Source organism: Jaculus jaculus, chromosome 15, assembly GCF_020740685.1.
Source record: "Jaculus jaculus isolate mJacJac1 chromosome 15, mJacJac1.mat.Y.cur, whole genome shotgun sequence".
NCBI classification, from domain to species: Eukaryota; Metazoa; Chordata; class Mammalia; order Rodentia; family Dipodidae; genus Jaculus; species Jaculus jaculus.
In genome coordinates, this window is record NC_059116.1 from 39,280,677 (window position 1) to 39,299,298 (window position 18,622).

An 18,622-nucleotide genomic window follows, 5' to 3' on the forward strand; every position below is an offset into this window, starting at 1 on the left:
CGGGGCACGCCTGGGCGCCCGGGGCGCGGGGCGCTTGGGGCGTGCCTGCTGTGTGTGGATAGAGAGCACGGAAGGCGCGGGAGGTGGGGCGCGCGGGAGCGTGGGGCGGGCATGGGGTGGTCTCGAGGCACGCGGGGGTGGGGCGCAGGGGTCTTGGGCGCGCAGGGGCGCGGGGCAGGCCTGGGTGCCCGGGGCACGGGAAGCCTTGGTTCGCTTGGGCCGCGTCTGCCGTGTGTGGATAGGGAGCGTGGGGCGCGCTGGGGGGGAGGGGCGTGCTGGGGGGGTGCGGGGGGTGCGGCGGGTGTGGGGCACGGGGGTTGTGGGGTGCGCTGGGCCGCCGGGGCGCGTGGGGCTTGGTGTGCACGGAGCGCCGGGCCGCTGGGCGCGGGGCCGCGCCCGATGCAGTTATTCGCGGCGGGCGGGGTGGCGGGGCGTGGGTCGCGGGGGTGTGTGCTTCCCTCTTTTATCCCAATCTGTGCCCTCCCTCTTCAGAAAGTTCCTAATTTCCCTTGAATACTTGCCTTTTTTTCCCTCGTTGTTTGTAGTGCAGCTAGGCGGTCGCCATCTTGACCGGAAGCAAGGCACACTTCTTAATGGCTGAACCTCAACAGTCATACTGAGAAGTAGGTCTCCTCTAAAGGACTCTTGGGAGACAAGTGACCTCAAACAATAGCCACTAATACTGGGAAATATTTATAATATTCACAGTGACACACACATACACACAACCATTACTATCCCATGTTAACAAATTTGTAAGCAAAATGCAAGGATTTACTTCATGACAGTGTCATAGCTACACCAGTTATTTATGATGGTCAGCCAATTAAAGCACAATTGTAAGCAATGAGATCAATTTAATAATGATTTCCTTTCTCCATGGTTTCAATATTTGAATAATGTACATTACTCATAAAGTATAAGATCATAACAAGATTTGCAGAATTCAAGCCCTCATTTAATCTCATACAATATTCTTTCTCAATAGGAATCATTATATTCATCATCTTATGGTAACCATTGAGACTGAGCCCAACTTCAGATTCATGCATAGGTCATGTCCCTGTGTTAATATTCTTCTTTAAAACTCCTTATCAATCATTGCCTTTCTGATACAAGATTTGACTTGTCTAAGTAACTGATGTTAAACCACTCATATGATACATAGCTATCATTGAGAACAAAGGAAACTCACTTGTGTGGGGGTGCAAAAAACTAATTTGGATTAAAAAGTAATGCTATGATGTCTTCAGTCTCTATAGTAACCTTAGTTTAAATTGTAAGGAAAGATACTTTCAAGAATTGATTTTATATGTGACCTTGGGAAGAGAATTTCTATCTAGTCGTAGTCAAATAATGTAGCACTTGGGGACAAAGATGTAGCCCAATGGACCAGCACTGGAAGCCATGATTGAAAAGACTTCCACAGCCACCATGAATTTCCCTTGGCTGCTTTGGTAGACAGGGAGGAAGGTGACCCACACACTGCAGAACACCAGCATGCTGAAGGTCAGGAACCTGGCTTTATTGAAGGTGTCAGGCAGGTTCCTGGCCAAGAAAGCCACAGTGAAGCTCACTAGGGCCAGAGATCCCAGGAATCCCAGGATGCAGTAGAAGACAGTGACTGAGCCCTTGTTGCAGACGCTGATGTTGTGTCCATGTTCAGAGTGTGCATCTGTGTCAATGAAGGGAGGAGATGTTCCCAGCCACACAGCACAGAGAGTAATTTGGATCAGGTGGGAATGATGAAGTTAGGTGCCCCTGATACCAGCAGCCACCTCGTCCTTCTTCCTGGAATGGTGACCTTGAAGGCCAGGACCACAGTAACTGTTTTGGCCAAGACAGTAGAGACAGCCACAGTGAAGAGAACTCCAAATGTGATCTCCAGCAGGATGCAGGTAACGGTGTTGGGAAGTCCAATGAAGAGCAAGGAGCAGAGGAAACAACAGTTGAGGGAGATAAGCAGGATGTAGCTGAGGGTGTGGTTATTGGCCTTCACTATGGGAGTGTCTTGGTGTTTCCAAAACACCCCAAGAACAGCAGATGTGAGGGCAGAGAAGCCAAGGGCCAGACAGGCCAGAGCCATCCCCAAGGGGTCTTCATAAGCCAGATAGGTCACAGATTTCTGCAGGCAGTGGATTTGCTCTACATTGGCATACTGATCATCTGGACACTTCACACACTGCACCATGTCTGAGGTAGAGAGCAAAGACTCATCAGTACAGCTCCAGTTTTCATGTGTCACTGATGTCTCACATAAGTATGAGCAGCATGTTTGAAGAGTGTTAATGCTTTGTTGCCATTGACAGCAATATAAGTGGATTGTCCTGAATACATGACTCAAAGTTTATTGATCTCACATGTATGGTGAAGGACACCTAGGAGCCATTGTTACTTTCTGTTACCTCTCACATATGAAATAGCTCAATTATCTTAATACTCCCTGTGTCAACACATTCAGAGTCATAGTAAAAGTCTTAATTGCTTGAAGTGATGGCTCACACCTTAAATCACTCAGGCCGACCTGGAATTTACTATGTACTCTCAGGGTGGCCTCCAACTCATGGCAGTCTTCCTACCTCTGCCTCCCAAGTGCTGGGATTAAACATGTGTGCCACCATACCTGGCTGATTTTCTTCTATTAAATTTCCTTCCAGGACACTTGAAATCCTCACATGTGTTACAGAAGATAGTCAATCTGAGGTATGATTTTTTTCTTGCATGCAGTTACCTGTGTCACTGGAAATCTCATTTTTTGGGCACAGGTAGTAATCAAAGCAGCAGGCTGCTTGTCCCTCCTGATGGGATTTCCTGAACCCAGGTCAGCATGGCACACAGCACACTGAAGGTAGGATCTGAGGAATCCAAATATGTGTCAGGGAAAGAAATCTAAGATACTCCTCTCAATCCAGACAATGTTAGCAGGTTGGACCATGAAAAATTTATTTTATTGCTTGTGAAAGCCCAAGAATTCAGAAGCCCAGAAATACTATCACGCTCCAGAGGGAGCTTAAGCGGGCCCCTGCATACCTCAAACTCCAGGCTTTGCTCTCTGTTGAAAGCAAGTAAAGAATCCCTCTTCTCATTATATCAGAGCCCGCTCCTAATATAAAACTAGGTAAAAAGGGCATGAGATATCCCTCAAGGATGGGAAATGAGTGATGAAGTAAACCACTTATTTGGTTTCTGTAAATAGCCTGCACCATAAGCCTTAATAGTCCACACTGTAAGCCTTAGTAGCCTGCACCATAAGCTGTAGCAGCCTGCCTCAGACCACCAAGGTCATAGGAGACTGATACCACACTCTGCTATCCCCACCCAAGGACCTGCGCAAATGATGACCTCCAAGATCATAAGAGACTGATACCACACTCTGCTACTCCCACCCAAGGACCTGTGCAAATGCTGACCACCAAGGTCATAAGAGACTGATTGGTCCACGAGGGGCTTGAACAAATTAAACTAATTGGCTTAATAACTATGGAGTGGCACAAACTGACTGTCTCGCACCCCGCAGGCTCCTGATATTAAAAAAAATGATTGGTCTAATGTACAGGCTTTGTTAAAAACCCTATAAAAACTGTCCCGTTCCTGCATTCGGGGCTCTGCAGTCCTCTACCCCTGTGCGGTGTACGATGTGGGCCCCAGCACGCTTGGAATAAAATCCTCTTGCAGTGTACATCAAGACCGCTTCTCATGAGTGATTTGGGGTGTCACCATATCCGGGCAGAGCATGGGGTCCTCGTTTTGGGGGTCTTACATTTGGGGGCTTGTCTGCGATTTGTGACCACCCCTCACACCCGAGAACCCACTTGGAGGTGATGGGGACCCCCCTGGAATGAATGTGTGCTGGCCAGTGATTCTGTCCTGAGTGTCTGTTTTCTGGGACGTCTGAATATGTTTTCTGGGATGCGCGCTTTCAATTTTCAGTTTGCAGCCATCTTCTCGGGCCGTAAGGAACAGAGGACTGTGATCAGCAGACGTGCTAGGAGGATCACAGGCTGCCAACCTGGGCGACGCCCCAGGAGGTAAGGAGAACCAGGGACACCTGGTCATCTCCTATTGTCAGTCAGAGGACCGAGTTCTGTTGTTGAGGAGGAGGGAGCCTCCATGGCCGTCAGATCCTTTTGCCTGCTTGTGGAGTACATGGACGGGCCGCTGATGTCTGAATCTGTTAGTCTCAGTTGTGTGAGTTGTTGTCCTTTGTGTCTTTGTTTACAGTTTTTGTCATGTGACAGACGATGATAAATGCCCTTAACTTGACTCTTGACTATTGCACTGAAGTTAAGTCTAGGGCCCATAATTTGTCAGTTGAGGTTAAAAAGAGACCCTGACAAATGTTTTGTGCCTCTGAGTGGCCAACTTATAAGGTCGGATGGCCATCAGAAGGAACCTTTAATTCTGAGACTATTCTGTCTGTTAAAGATATTATTTTTCAGAATGGACCAGGCTCCCGTCCCAACCAGGAAGGATTTGATGGACAACCCCGTGCCCTGGGTCAGGCCATGGCTGAATGAACCAAGGAACTCAAGCTCCAGAGTCCTGACTCTCAAAAATGCAAAAAAGCCCTCTCCTGAGGGAGCCAGACCTCCCCCTCGCATCTATCCCGAGATTAAAGAGCCTCTGGCTTGGCCAGAGACTCAGTCTGTCCCTCCACCCTTCCCAAACCTCTGCCCCTCACCCTTCCCAAGCCTCTGCCTCCCACCCTCCCCGAGCCTCCGCCTCCCAGCTTGCCCAAGCTTCCTCCCTCTGCCCCTCCCGAGCCCCTGGAAATGGGAAGGCTGGACTCAAAGACGCGGAGCCAGAGAGATGCTACCCCAGAGGGAACAAATAAAATTGTAACACTGCCGCTATGCGAGGCAGGTCCTCCCATGCTGGGGGTCAACTACAACCCCTCCAATATTGGCCTTTTGCCTCTGCAGATCTTTATAACTGAAAAGCTAACCACCCCCCCTTTTTCATAGGAACCCCAACGCCTCACGAGGCTGATGGAATCTCTTATGTTTTCTCATCAGCCTACTTGGGACGATTCCCAACAGCTGTTGCAGACACTCTTCACAACCGAAGAATGAGAGAGAATTTTAATAGAGGCCAAAAAAAAAAAAAAAATTGTCCCTGTGGCCGACGGGTGCCCCACACAACTACAGCATGAGATAGACATGGGGTTCCCTCTGACTCACCCTTTTTGGGACCACAATATGGCTGAAGGTAAAGAGAGCTTAAAAATCTATCGCCAGGCTCTGGTGGCGGGTCTCCGAGGTGCCTCCAGAAGGCCCACCAATTTGGCCAAGGTGAGAGAGATGATGCAGGGGCCAACGGAGACTCCCTCAATGCTTCTTGAGAGGCTCATGAAAGCATTTAGGAGGTTCACACCATTTGACCCCACCTCTGAGATTCAAAAAGGCTCAGTAACATTAGCTTTCATAGGACAGTCAGCTCCTGATATCAGAAAGAAACTTCAGAGATTGGGGGGATTACAGGAAGCTGAGCTGCATGATTTAATAAAAAAGGCAGAAAAGGTATATTAGAAAAGGGAGACAAAAGAGGAAAAAGAGCAAAGGAAAGAAAGAGAGAGAGGAAAAGGAGGATAGGCACAATAGACAAGAGAAAAATCTGACCAGGATCCTGGCCACAATGGTAGAAAAAAAAAGGAAAAAGAGAGAAAAATATTCAAAAGTTTAGGACAGGCCCTAGGCAGATAGGGAACCTGGGCAACAGGACCCAACTTGATAGAGATCAATGTGCCTGTTACAAGGAAAAAGGACACTGGGCAAGAGACTGCCCTAAGAAGAACAGCAAAAGACCTAGGGTCCTAACCCTTAAAAAAAATAAAGACTAGGGAGGACGGGGCTCAGAGCCCCTCCCCGAGCCCAAGGATTCAAGAACTCCCCAACCATCTTTGCTGAAGCCCTACACAGGGACCTAACCAATTTTAGAGTTCAACACCCCCAGGTAACCCTCCTTCAATATGTTGATGACTTACTCCTGGCAGGAGCTACCCAACAGGACTGTCTAAAAAGTACAAAAGCGTTACTACTGGAGCTGACTGACCTTGGTTACCGAGCCTCAGCTAAGAAGGCCCAAATATGCAAAAGAGAGGTAATGTATTTGGGGTACTCCTTGTGGGATAGACAAAGATGGCCGACAGAGGCACAAAAGAGGACTGTAATACAAATACCGGTTCCAACTATGGCCAGACAAGTTAGAGAGTTCCTGGGGACAGCTGGGTTCTGCAGACTATGGATTCCAGGGTTTGCAACCCTAGCAGCCCCCATCTATCCACTAACTAAAGAGAAAGGAAAATTCACTTGGACCTCTAAACACTAGGGGGCATTGATGCCGTCAAGAAGGCACTATTAAGTGCGCCTGCCCTAGCCCTCCCTGATGTGACTAAACCATTTACCCTTTACGTAGATGAGCGTAAGGGGATAGCCCGGGGAGTCCTAACCCAATCCTTAGGGCCATGGAGAAGACCCGTTGCCTGCCTATCAAAGACACTTGACCCTGTGGCTAATGAATGGCCTATATGTCTAAAAGCCATAGCGGCAGTGTACATGTTGATTAAAGATGCTGATAAACTAACTCTAGGGCAGAGGATAACTGTCATTGCCCCCCATGCCCTGGAGAGCATTGTCCGGCAGCCCCCAGACCGATGGATGACTAAAGCCCATATGACTCACTACCAGAGCCTGCTCCTCACCAACAGGATAACATTTGCCCCACCTGCCATCCTCAGCCCCGCTACTCTTCTGCCTGAAGAAACTGATGAGACAGTGACTCATGACTGTCATCAACTGCTGATTGAGGAAACTGGGATCCAAAAGGATCTTACAGATGTCCCACTGACTGGAGGAACATTAACCTGGTTCACAGATGGAAACAGTTACATTGTAGAAGGTAAGAGGATGGCTGGGGTGACGATAGTAGATGGAACACGAACAGTCTGGGCCAACAGTCTGCCAGAAGAAACTTCAGCACAAAAGGCTGAGCTCATGGCCTTCACACAGGCCTTACGACTAGCTGAAGGAAAGTCTGTGAATATCTACACAGACAACAGGTACGCTTTTGCTACTGCACATGTACATGGGGACATCTACAAACAGAGAGGGCTACTTACTGCAGCAGAAAAAAAAATTAAAAACAAAGAAGAAATTCTAAGTTTGCTAGAAGCTCTACATCTACCCAAATGGCATTGCCCTGGCCACCAAAAAGCCAAAGATTTTATCTCCAAAGGGAACCAGACGGCTGACCAAATGGCCAAGCAGGGGGTCAACCTTCTGCCCATAATAGAAAAGCCAAAAAACCAAAAAAGTGAGCAACGATATACCCCAGATGACTGGCAAAAAGTTAGAAAGTTAGGCCAGTTCTCTGAAACTCCAGAGGGGGCCTGTTTTACCTCAGAGGGAAAAGAGATTCTACCTCAAGCAAAGGGACTAGAGTACGTTCAACAAATACACTGCCTAACCCACCTGGGGCCCAAACATCTACAAAAACTGCTGCAGACGTCTCTTTAAAATAATCTGAGGTTGCCAGAGATAGCTGGCTCAGTAGTCAAGCATTGTGTACCTTGCCAGATGGTCAATACTAATCCCTCAAGAATGCCTCCTGGGAAGAGGCTAAGGGGAGACAGCCCAGGTGCTCACTGGGAAGTGGACTTCACTGAGATAAAACCAGCTAAGTATGGTAATAAGTATTTTCTAGTTTTTGTAGACACTTTTTCAGGATGGATAGAGGCTTATCCTACCACGAAAGAAACCTCAACCGTGGTGGCTAAGAAAATACTGGAAAAAATTTTCCCAAGATTTGGGATACCCAAGGTAATAGGATCAGACAATGGTCCAGCCTTTGTTGCCCACGTAAGTCAAGGACTGGCCAAAATATTGGGGATTGATTAAAAATTACATTGTGCATACAGACCCCAAAGATCAGGACAGATAGAAAGGATAAATAAAACCATTAAAGAGACCCTCACCAAATTGACCGCAGAGACTGGCGCTAATGATTGGATAGCTCTCCTACCCCTTGTGCTTTTTAGGGTCAGAAACACACCCGGACAATTTGGACTGACCCCCTATGAATTGCTATATGGGGGTCCTCCTCTATACATAGTACTGATGTGCCGCTTTCCCAGCCTCTGTTCTCTAGGCTCAAGGTGCTCAAGTGGGTGAGACAAGGAGCGTGGAAGCAATGCCGGGTGGCTTACTCTGGAGAAGGAGACTTACAGGTCCCACATTGCTTCCAGGTGGGAGATTCGGTCTATGTCAGACACCACCGGGCAGGAAACCTTGAGACTCGGTGGAAGGGCCCCTACCTCGTCCTACTGACCATGGATGGTTTGAGGGATGGTTCAACAAGTTCCCCTGGATGACTACTCTGCTTTCCACCCTGATGGGACCCTTAATGGATTTGCTCCTGATGCTTTCAGTTGGGCCTTGCATACTTAATAATATTTTTACTTTTGTTAGAAAATGAGTGAGTGCGGTCCAGATCATAATACTTAGACAACAATACAAGGGCCTTCAGGGCAAACAAAAACCTTACATTTGGTCCTTCCAAGTTCTAGGCTTAAAACTATTAACAAGAGAAAAACTGGGAAATGAAAGGCCCAAGAATTCAGAAGCCCAGAAATAAGGGAGCTTAAGCAGGCCCCTGCATACCTCAAACTCCAGGCTTTGCTCTCTGTTGAAAGCAAGTAAAGAATCCCTCTTCTCATTATATCAGAGCCCGCTCCTAATATAAAACTAGGTAAAAAGGGCATGAGATAGCCCTCAAGGATGGGAAATGAGTAATGAAGTAAACCACTTATTTGGTTTCTGTAAATAGCCTGCACCATAAGCCTTAATAGCCCACACTGTAAGCCTTAGTAGCCTGCACCATAAGCTGTAGCAGCCTGCCTCAGACCACCAAGGTCATAGGAGACTGATACCACACTCTGCTATCCCCACCCAAGGACCTGCACAAATGCTGACCTCCAAGGTCATAGGAGACTGATACCACACTCTGCTACTCCTACCCAAGGACGTGCGCAAATGCTGACCACCAAGGTCATAAGAGACTGATTGGTCCACGAGGGGCTTGAACAAATTAAACTAATTGGCTTAGAAACTATGGAGTGGCACAAACTGACTGGCTCGCACCCCGTGGGCTCCTGATATTAAAAAAGTGATTGGTCTAATGAACAGGCTTTGTTAGAAACCCTATAAAAACTGTCCCGTTCCTGCATTCGGGGCTCTGCAGTCCTCTACCCCTGTGTGGTGTATGACTGTGGGCTCCAGCACGCTTGGAATAAAATCCTCTTGCAGTTTGCTTCAAGACCGCTTCTCGTGAGTGATTTGGGGTGTCGCCATATCTGGGCAGAGCGTGGGGTCCTCGTTTTGGGGGTCTTACACTTGATGATCATAGTAATTTTGCTATGTTGTATAATATCTTTATATAAGCATATGAAAAAAATTTCATGAATATTACAGTTTTTGTAAAGTATTAAAAAATTTATAAAATATATCTAGGAATCAAATTATGATGAGGAGACACACATTCCACAAGAGCGTGGTCATTAATATCTAGTGTAAATCAGTGTAGCAGGAAAACCCACCTGTCTACTTCCTGTGGCCCAATCTGGCATGTCTTCAGATAAATACAAGTATTGACCATATGGAAAATGTGGGGAAAACTGTCCTATTTTCACCTTCAGATCAGTACCATGGGGGAAATTCCAAATGTTGAGAACATCATACTCATCACTTACTTGTCCTTTCTGGTTCATATTCACTATATCTCCAATAGGGCTAATAAATTGCATGTTCTTCAGAAAAGCATGTACCTAAAAGATATGCATCATTCCATGTTTGGAAAGGCCCACATGCCATGACTGCATGCATGATGTAGGGAATACCCTTTGATTTTACAGTTCTTTCTTACTATGCACATTCAGTGCCAAAAAGCAACTGGTAAAGTACATGACATCACATAGTTCATTTAAAAATAGCATTATGGTTTTATAATATTAGTTTGTTAGCTGGGTGTGGAGGTACATGTCTTCAATCCCAGCTCTCAGGAAGCTGAGGTAGGAGGATCACTGTGAGTTCAAGGCCACCCTGAGATTATATCATAAATTTAAGACAGCTGTGGTAGAGTGAAACCCTACTTTGAAAAAAATCAAAGAAAAATAGAAAATAATATTAGTTTGAATTACAAAATGTCACAAACAATTGCTAATGAAATAATAAGTAGACTCTGTACTGTGATAAATATCAATATCCTCTCTGGTTGCCTTTAGAGCACTGAACATGAAAATGAGGCTGGGAACACATTTAGGTTTGGAGGAACTATGTTATATCATTTATGGAAACTTCCAGATTCCTGAAAGCAGTTTTAGAAGCAGGCATGGTAGCAAACACTTTTAGTCCCAGGGAGAGAGTCAGGTAGTTTTGTTAGGCAGCTAGGGTAACTGGGCCCCTAAGTAAGGGGCAGGAATGTTTTGGGGCCTGTCCTTGCAGTCTCCACTTTGCTAGAGATCAAAGGATGATTGTTTGAATGTGGAGTGGCCCTCATTGCCTCCAGTGTTTGTGATTATGCCTCACACTTAATATCCTGCTGGTGTGGACTTCAGGGACAGTCTTGCCAGAGGAGGTGTGAGACTTGTGTGGGCCATGGGATTTATCATCCAGCCTCTCTTGCTTGTACTAGCTGCATCACTCTTGCTTCCTCCCAGCTGATGTGATGCCTTGCTGTCAATACATAATATGCTTCTCTACCATACTGAAACTTCCTCTAAAAACTTTTTGCCAAAATAAACCCTTTCCCTTTCATAAGCTTGTTCCAACTCGTGCTTTGTCCCAGCAATGAGAAGGTATATGCTATCATTCTGATAATCATTTATGAGATTATTACATCTTTACCATATGATGGTGTAGGGGATTCTTTATTCTTTTAATACTAAACATGAACATTGTTCTGAGCAGATAATTAGTTTGTCAATGGATTGATCCTGGAGTTATCATTCTTGAGAAACATGGCAAAATATTGGCATGCCAGTGACCAAGTTGATGGTATATTCTTAATTGCAAACTACAGGAAAATCAGGACCGAATTAATGATTACTGTATAAAACTTTGTGATGTAGCACTTCCCTGTGAAGCCTAAGGACCCCGGTTCAAGGCTCAATTCCCCAGGACCCATGTTAGCTAGATGCGCAAGGATGTGCATTCATCTGGAGTTCATTTGCAGTGGCTGGAGGCCCTGGTGTGCACATTCTCCTCCCCCCTTTTTCTCTCTGTTTGTCACTCTCAAAAAAATAAATTAAAAAATTGTGATGTTTATTTTCCAATTAAGATACCTTTAACTTTCCTCTGTAATATCTCCAGGACCTGACAGATACAATAGAGATGACTTGTCTTGTGCTATACAGTTGGCTTTTTTCCCCATGACCTACTGATGAATTTTAAGTTTTCCCACTATCTGTTCCATGTGTATAAAGCAGGTTTTCTAACCAAGGATGCGATCAGCAAGGGTCACAAGGCATAAGCATTGTTATTTAAAAAAACTTGAGGGCTGGAGAGATGGTTTAGCAGTTAAGCGCTTGCCTGTGAAGCCTAAGGACCCCGGTTCGAGGCTGGTTCCCCAGGTCCGATGTTAGCCAGATGCACAAGGGGCCGCACGCGTCTGGAGTTCTTTTGCAGAGGCTAGAAGCCCTGGCACACCCATTCTCTCTCACTCCCTCTATCTGTCTTTCTCTCTGTGTCTGTCGCACTCAAATAAATAAATAAATAATAAATAAAAAATTTTGACAGGTGTACTTTCTCACATTATCCAGAGAATAGAGGCATATCATCTCTAGAATGTAACACCTGTCTACTCATAGGCCTTTCACTAGATTGTAAGAAGCAGGAATGAACTCCCTTCCACAGGACAGACCTCAGATCCAGCCAGAGAGCATTTGTTTACCCCCATAGGCTGTGTGCAACTACTACACTGGTGTGTACATCTTGCATTGGCTGGTTATTTTGTCTCTGGTAGGATCTGCTTGTTCATGCTGTTGGTGACCACTATCACCCAGCAGCTCACAAAGAACCTTCCAGCATTATTAGGTCTAGCCATCAGGAATTTGCCTTCCTTCTCACTTCTGGTTAGATCTCTGTATAATCTCTCCATATACTGTGACTGCAACCTGTGTTGTCTTCAGCAATAGGGTCTTACCATTTAGATACGGTGTATAAACAAGTGGTTTGGCAATAGCTTCAATTTTTTTTGGCTTGGGGCTTGTGGGTTGCACTGACAAACAGCTCACTGTGTGGGGCAGTGCAGTTCTCCACATGTAATTTATGAGCAAAACTTACAGATTTAGAGTTAAGCTTTCTCCTTGCCCCTCTTACTAAGTATTATATCTTTTAATTAACTAACCAGGAGAATGGACCCTCTATAGAAACATCTTTGGCTCTCTGCACTATAAGATATCTATAGTTTTCTGTATAATGTTTGTCTTGTTTTTGTCTTTTACTTGGTGCACTAATCTCTAAGTTCACTTTTCCAGCAAAAATTGATGTTAGTGAGGTGTTGGTCTATGTATCTGAAAGAAGCTCTGGCATAGAATTGGAAAAACAAAAAAAAAATGGGTCAGAAATAATTATTTTCCCTAAGGCCTTAAGGAAATTCAGGCATGGAGTACAGTACACTGAGGAGTAAACAGTGAACCTCCTGGAACAATGTTAAAATTGTTCTATGACTAATTTTTCTGAATGGTGGCAATTGCAGCAAACTATGACTCTTTACCAAGAATCCTTACAGGAGAAACAACCAAGGTCAGAAGTAGTTCCATTGGGGGACCAAAGTCTAAGTATTGGAGAGACATGAAAAGGAAAATTCAAAAGAAACGTTTGGGGGATAAATGGGTTTATTGGGTCAATGGTGGGAATACCCATTTTGTGGTTATTCTGTCTCTCACCTTTAATGTAGTAATTGAAAACAGGAGCTCAGGAAACTGCAAGTGCTTCACCGCACATACATGGGGTAAGTGTGAAAATAGTTCATCATTATAGGGGCCTGAGACTGTACTTGAGGTAAATAACTGATGGGATTGTTCGATGTAAAGAAATACCAAAAAGTTTCTATGAATTCTGTGGAACTGTACCTTTCTTGAAGTTTGCTCTTGCATGACATTATCAGAAAATAAAAGGCTGAAGCTAAGAGAAAAGAGAGAAAGAAAAAATGGAAAAAGAAAAAAAAAAGACAGATAACAAGGGAAAAGCAGAGGAAAAGAGAAGCAGAGAAAAAGAGATGGAGAAACTCAGCTGCCTTCAGCATTAGCCTGTCAACTTGCACCAGAACTTGACTTCAAGTCATTATTGCACTGCTCCCTTTCACACCTGTCTTCGGGGACCCTCCTTCAAGCCATGGCTGGACCCCAACAGGTAGGCATCTGGGAAGATTCCAATTCTTAGCGATCGTGAAAAGAGCAGCAACATATTGCTCAGCAAGTATCACTGCAATAAAGAGCACAGTATTTAGGGTAAGTACCCAGGAGTGGGTATACCTGTATCAAATGGTGGATATATTTTCAGACTTATTTGTTTATTTTTTGTATTTATTTGAGAGTGACAGACAGACATAGAGAGAAAGAGGGAGGGAGAGAGAGAGAGTGAGAGAGAGAATGAGGGAGGGAGGGAGTTAGAGAGAGAGAGAGAGAGAAAGAGAGAGAGAGAAAGAGAGAACGAGAGAATGGGCACATCAGAACCTCAGCAACTGCAAACAAACTCCAGATGCATGTGCCACCTTTGTGTATCTGACTTACATGGGTACCGGGGTTCTTAGGCTTCACAGGCAAGCACTTAAACACTAAGCTAACTCTCCAGCCCTTCCTTCCTTTATAATTGTGGGAAATAATGTGAGAAGAAGTGGTTTTAATTCCTCAATGAGGATGTGGTAGATTTCAGTGGAGAATACATCTGGGCCTAATTTTTTTTTTGTTGAGAGGGTTTTAATTACTTTTTAAATCTCATTACATGTTATACCTACATTCGTGCATTTTGTATCTTCTAAACTCAGATTAGGCAGGTGGTATGAATCAATTAATTTACTTATTTTTTATCTCTTTCCATTTTTTGGACTATATGTTTTTGAAGTATGTCTTAATGACTCTCCCTATTTCATTAGTATTTATTGTAATACCTCTTTTCATAATGTTCTCTATTTTTCTTTAGATAAATTTAGCCATTAGTTTATTAATCTTGTTTATATTTTAAGGAATCATCCAGTAGTTTTAACAATTTTTCAGTTTAAAAAATGAGTTCAAAGGTTTCTGTACTTATTACTATTTCTTTTTGTCTGGTATTTGGGTTTGAATTGTTCTTGTTTTCAAAAGTATTCAAGTGAATGGTTATTAATTTCAGATTTCTCTATTTTAAAATATGGGCATTTAGAAGTATCAATTTTCCTCTTCAGGCTGTCTTCATTATAGTCCATAAGTTTTGGTAGGTCGTGATTCATTGTCATTTTGTTCAGGAGTTTTTAAAATCATTGTTTTTTAAATCATTGATTTTTTAAAATCATTGATTTCTTAATATCATTGTTTAATACTGTGTTGTTAAATCTCCAGGGATTGGTATATTTTGTTTTTTTTCTCTTGTTTTTGATTTCTAGTTTTATTAATTTCAGTCAGATATAATACAGGGTGTTATGTCAATTTTCCTGAACTTGTTGAGGCATGCTTTATGCCACAATGTAGGATCTGCTTTAGAGAAATTTCTATGAGCTGCTGAGAAGAATGTGTATGCTATCAAGTTTGATGGAATATTCTATAAATATCTGTTAAGTCCATTTGATCTATGGTGTTCTTTGTCTCCATTGTTTCTCTATGTTTTTGGCTAAATACTTAGTCTCTTGACTATGTTGTGGCATTAAAGTGACACATTATTATTATATACATATTTATTAGTTTAATATCAAATAAATTTTGCTCTAAAATTTTGGTGTAGTTGTGTTTGGTACATAAACGTTTATGATGGTAAAATGTTCTTGTATTTTTCCCTTAATAAGTATAAATTGTCAATTTTATCTCTCTTTGTTTAAAGTCTATTTTGTCAGATAGTAATATAGCTAGACCTAATTGTTTCCCATTTCATTTTCTTGGAATGTTTTTTGATTTTTTTCTCTTAAGTTACTTGCTATCTTTAATCATAAATTGAGCTTCTTATAGACAGCAAATAGATGAATTCAGTTTTCTGATTCAGCCTCTTAACTTGTGTCTTTTGATTGGGGAGCTGAGTCCAATAATGATCAGGGTTATAATTGAGAGGTGTGAGTTAATCTCAGTTAAATTGAAGGCTTTTTCATTTTTGAGGTTCCTGTCTTCATATGCTTTATGTCTGCTGCAATTTTGATCATTGTTTTTCTTCCCTCCTGTAGGATTTTGTGTATGTTTGTTCTCTGCTGTATGAAGTATTCATTCCAGTTTTCTCTGTTGGGATGGATTAGCTCTCAAAAACTTATAAAGCCAGCATTTGCCATAGAAAGATATTTTATCTTTTATAATGAGGACTAATTTTGCCAGTACAATATTTTGGATTGACATCAATGGTCTTTGAAAGCTTGAGATAGTCAATGCCAAACTCTTCTGGCTTTTAGTTTCCATTTGCAGAATCTGATGTACTTGAAATGGGTTACCTTTGTTAGTGATGATCTGTTTTTCTCTTGTAGCTCTTAGTATTCTTTCTTTCCTTTCTGTGTTTAGTGTCTTAAGTATTATGTAACATGAATTTTTTCTCTGTTTCTTTATATATTGCATTCTGTTTTCTTTTTGTCAGCATATGTGTCAATAGTGCCAACACTTGTCTCTTGTAAGGTTGTTGATGTGAATGGTAATTCCAGTAACAGTTATTTTCCCTTTTCATCCTCCTCTTCCTTCATTTTATTCCTGCTATTTTAGGCTATGAAGTAATGGATTACAAATATTTGGCATTACAATTTATATGCATGTGATCTGTAGAAAAATATTTCATTAATGAGTCCTTGCTAATACCCATCTCTTGTTAGTTAATATTACAACAACATATTGAGTTTACATTTGTTTGAATGGGTTTTAGTAATGTGTCTTTGAGTTGTCCATATGTAATTTATGTCCCACATCTCTTCTAGTATCTTGGAGTTTGGAATCTGATGTGTTTCCATCATGACTATGTTAATTGAGGCACTGTCCTTTGCATTTACTTTGCATTTTTCTACATATTTCCATTAATACTGCACTCTACTTCCAGTATACCAGAGCACATTTATCTGGGGTTTATACATTATCTCAAAAAGTGAGAATTTATTATTCCATTGTCAGGATTTCATACCTGAGGCACTTTAACTCTTATCAATTATTCTATTCTTTCATATGTTAAGTCTGTCATGTACACAAAAGTATATGACTGTTTATCATCTATTTGCAGAGTACTTCATTCAGCAAGCCACATTCCAGCCTCACGGTGTCATTTCTCTCTTTGGCAAAGACTCCTTTAGAGTCCTGGTTGGCTGAGCAGGAGCAGGTTTTGTTCTGATGGTCTTGGTAGCATGTGGCAGCCATGCAGGCCAGTGCACTCAGAGGAATTAGGAAGAAGGGCTAAGAACTGGGCAAACCCAAAAGAAATCCAGACTTCCAAAAGGCTCAAGGGTGGGTTTGCTCTAATGCCCAGATAACAAACCTGTATTCGTTCTTCAATACTTTTACACATAGAGCAGGCAAGAACCTCCTCATCTAGCAAGAGAGACAGACATGAACGTCTTCACCTCAGGTGACAAATGCCAGTCAGAGCTAACCTGGAGGGAGGGAGAGTGGAGCCACCAGCCTAGGGCTCTCATATTACCATCCATTACCAGTGGTTGGGGTGCCTGAGATTCTCATCATACAATGGGTTCTGGGTCAGGAAAACAGTCTGGCTAAAATGCAAATACCTGCTCAGGTAGGGTGAATATGTAATGGCCATTTCCATGCATTTTTTTTGGAATCCAGATTTGTGCTGGCAGAAAGCAAAGCTGCAGGCATGGGAGGAAGAACTGTGGCCTCACAGCACAAATGTGGAGCTCTGAGGCCTGAGGCTGCTAGGAGGAGATGCCATCACAGAGAAGAGGGTGTGGCAGGAAGACAGCAGGAAACCTGGAAAGATATGGTGAGGTCACGTTTTTCCTTGATTCCCATGCAGAGCAGCACTGAGGTCTTGAAGTGTGGCCTTCAGTCGTCATATAACTGAGGCATCTCCATGCACTGTGACAAATGCGTGAGCCTGTGGCATAGTGTCACTGTGCCCAGTCATTTGCACTTTCTTTCCTGTAGGAAGCTTACATACCTCTGATAGCTCAAAGAGATGGTTCTTTCTGTCTGGTAACAACAAACATGAAATGTGGTGGGAAATAAACTCTTCTCATTATAAGCCACTGAGATTTGGGGAGATTTTTGTCACTGTAGCATAACCAAGCAGAAGCTGACTGATATAGCTCTGGGATCAGCATTTCTAGGGAGAGAACAGAGCTTTTGAATCTGAAATTTCATTCTTTGAGTAACACCCAAGCAAGGTCATAGAGACCATCAGCCTGCATGGCCTCAGATTCAAGCAGCCTTGAATGGGAAAAATTCAGAATGAAAGCTGTGCCTGTACTGGGCAAATACAGAAGTTTGCTTCTTGGCCTCCGTACAATTGAATGGAATAAGTATGTGCACAGCATTTGAATTGCCTTCGGAATCACAAAGCAGGGGAGAGGTGATCTAGAGGCTATCCAGAGGATGCATGCGGGTGACATATGATGCCCCCCTGTCTTATTATGGGGACTCTGTGCAACATGGTACCCTCAAAGGGTCCTGGAAGACCAATCCTCTGTGAGTAACAAGTGACCTTATTTCCTCCTTGACAAGTGAGCCTTTGGTTAGCAAGAAAGTTGAATGTTGGCCACAAGTCAACCAAACACTTAGAGTCTTGAGTTTCTGGAATGCAGAGTGCACTGTATAAATAAGAGTCTTAATTCCTCACTCCATCACCATCCCAGAAATGAAGGGATAGTCCAGTTTTCTAATTGATGGCATCCAGTTACATTTTTCATGGCATTTCTTACTTTGTTCATACTCAATGTACAACTAAAATTATAGTTCATGGAAGAACTTGCTGCCTGATGTGGTAGAATTTTCCTAGGCTAATAAACTACCAAGAATGTTGTAAGTACCCATTTGATTTCTTTTAATTACAATTCTTTCTTTGAGCAACAACAAACATTTTCAATTAAAATGCACTATATTGAACTTGCATTAAAAAGGAAAAGGGGAGACATCAGGCTCTGAAACTCCAATCATATATGTGTAAAGTATGTAAGAGAAGGGAACAGAATGAGGTGGACAACACTTTACTCTGGTAGGCATACTAGTGAATTAGAAGGCTCTAAAATGCTGTTTGGTATTGGAATATTTAGGAAAGCATACCAATATTTCTCTTCCTTAACCACCTTTGCATACTATTCTTAAGCAATGGTATAGCGTTGATGCATTTGTGTAGGTAAAAGTAAAGAAAATTAATTCAGTCAAAGGATATGTAATAAAATTTCCTGGACAGTTCATGCTATTATAATTTTAGAAAATAGGAAATAGATTTTGGGACATGGAAAT

At 43.0% G+C, this 18,622-nt stretch overlaps 1 pseudogene; it reads right to left on the reverse strand.

Annotated features, from left to right (window-relative positions):
* Nucleotides 1–1,349: 1,349 nt before the first annotated feature.
* On the reverse strand, nt 1,350–16,558 carry LOC123455052 (annotated as a pseudogene).
* Between the last annotated feature and the right edge of the window lie 2,064 nt (nt 16,559–18,622).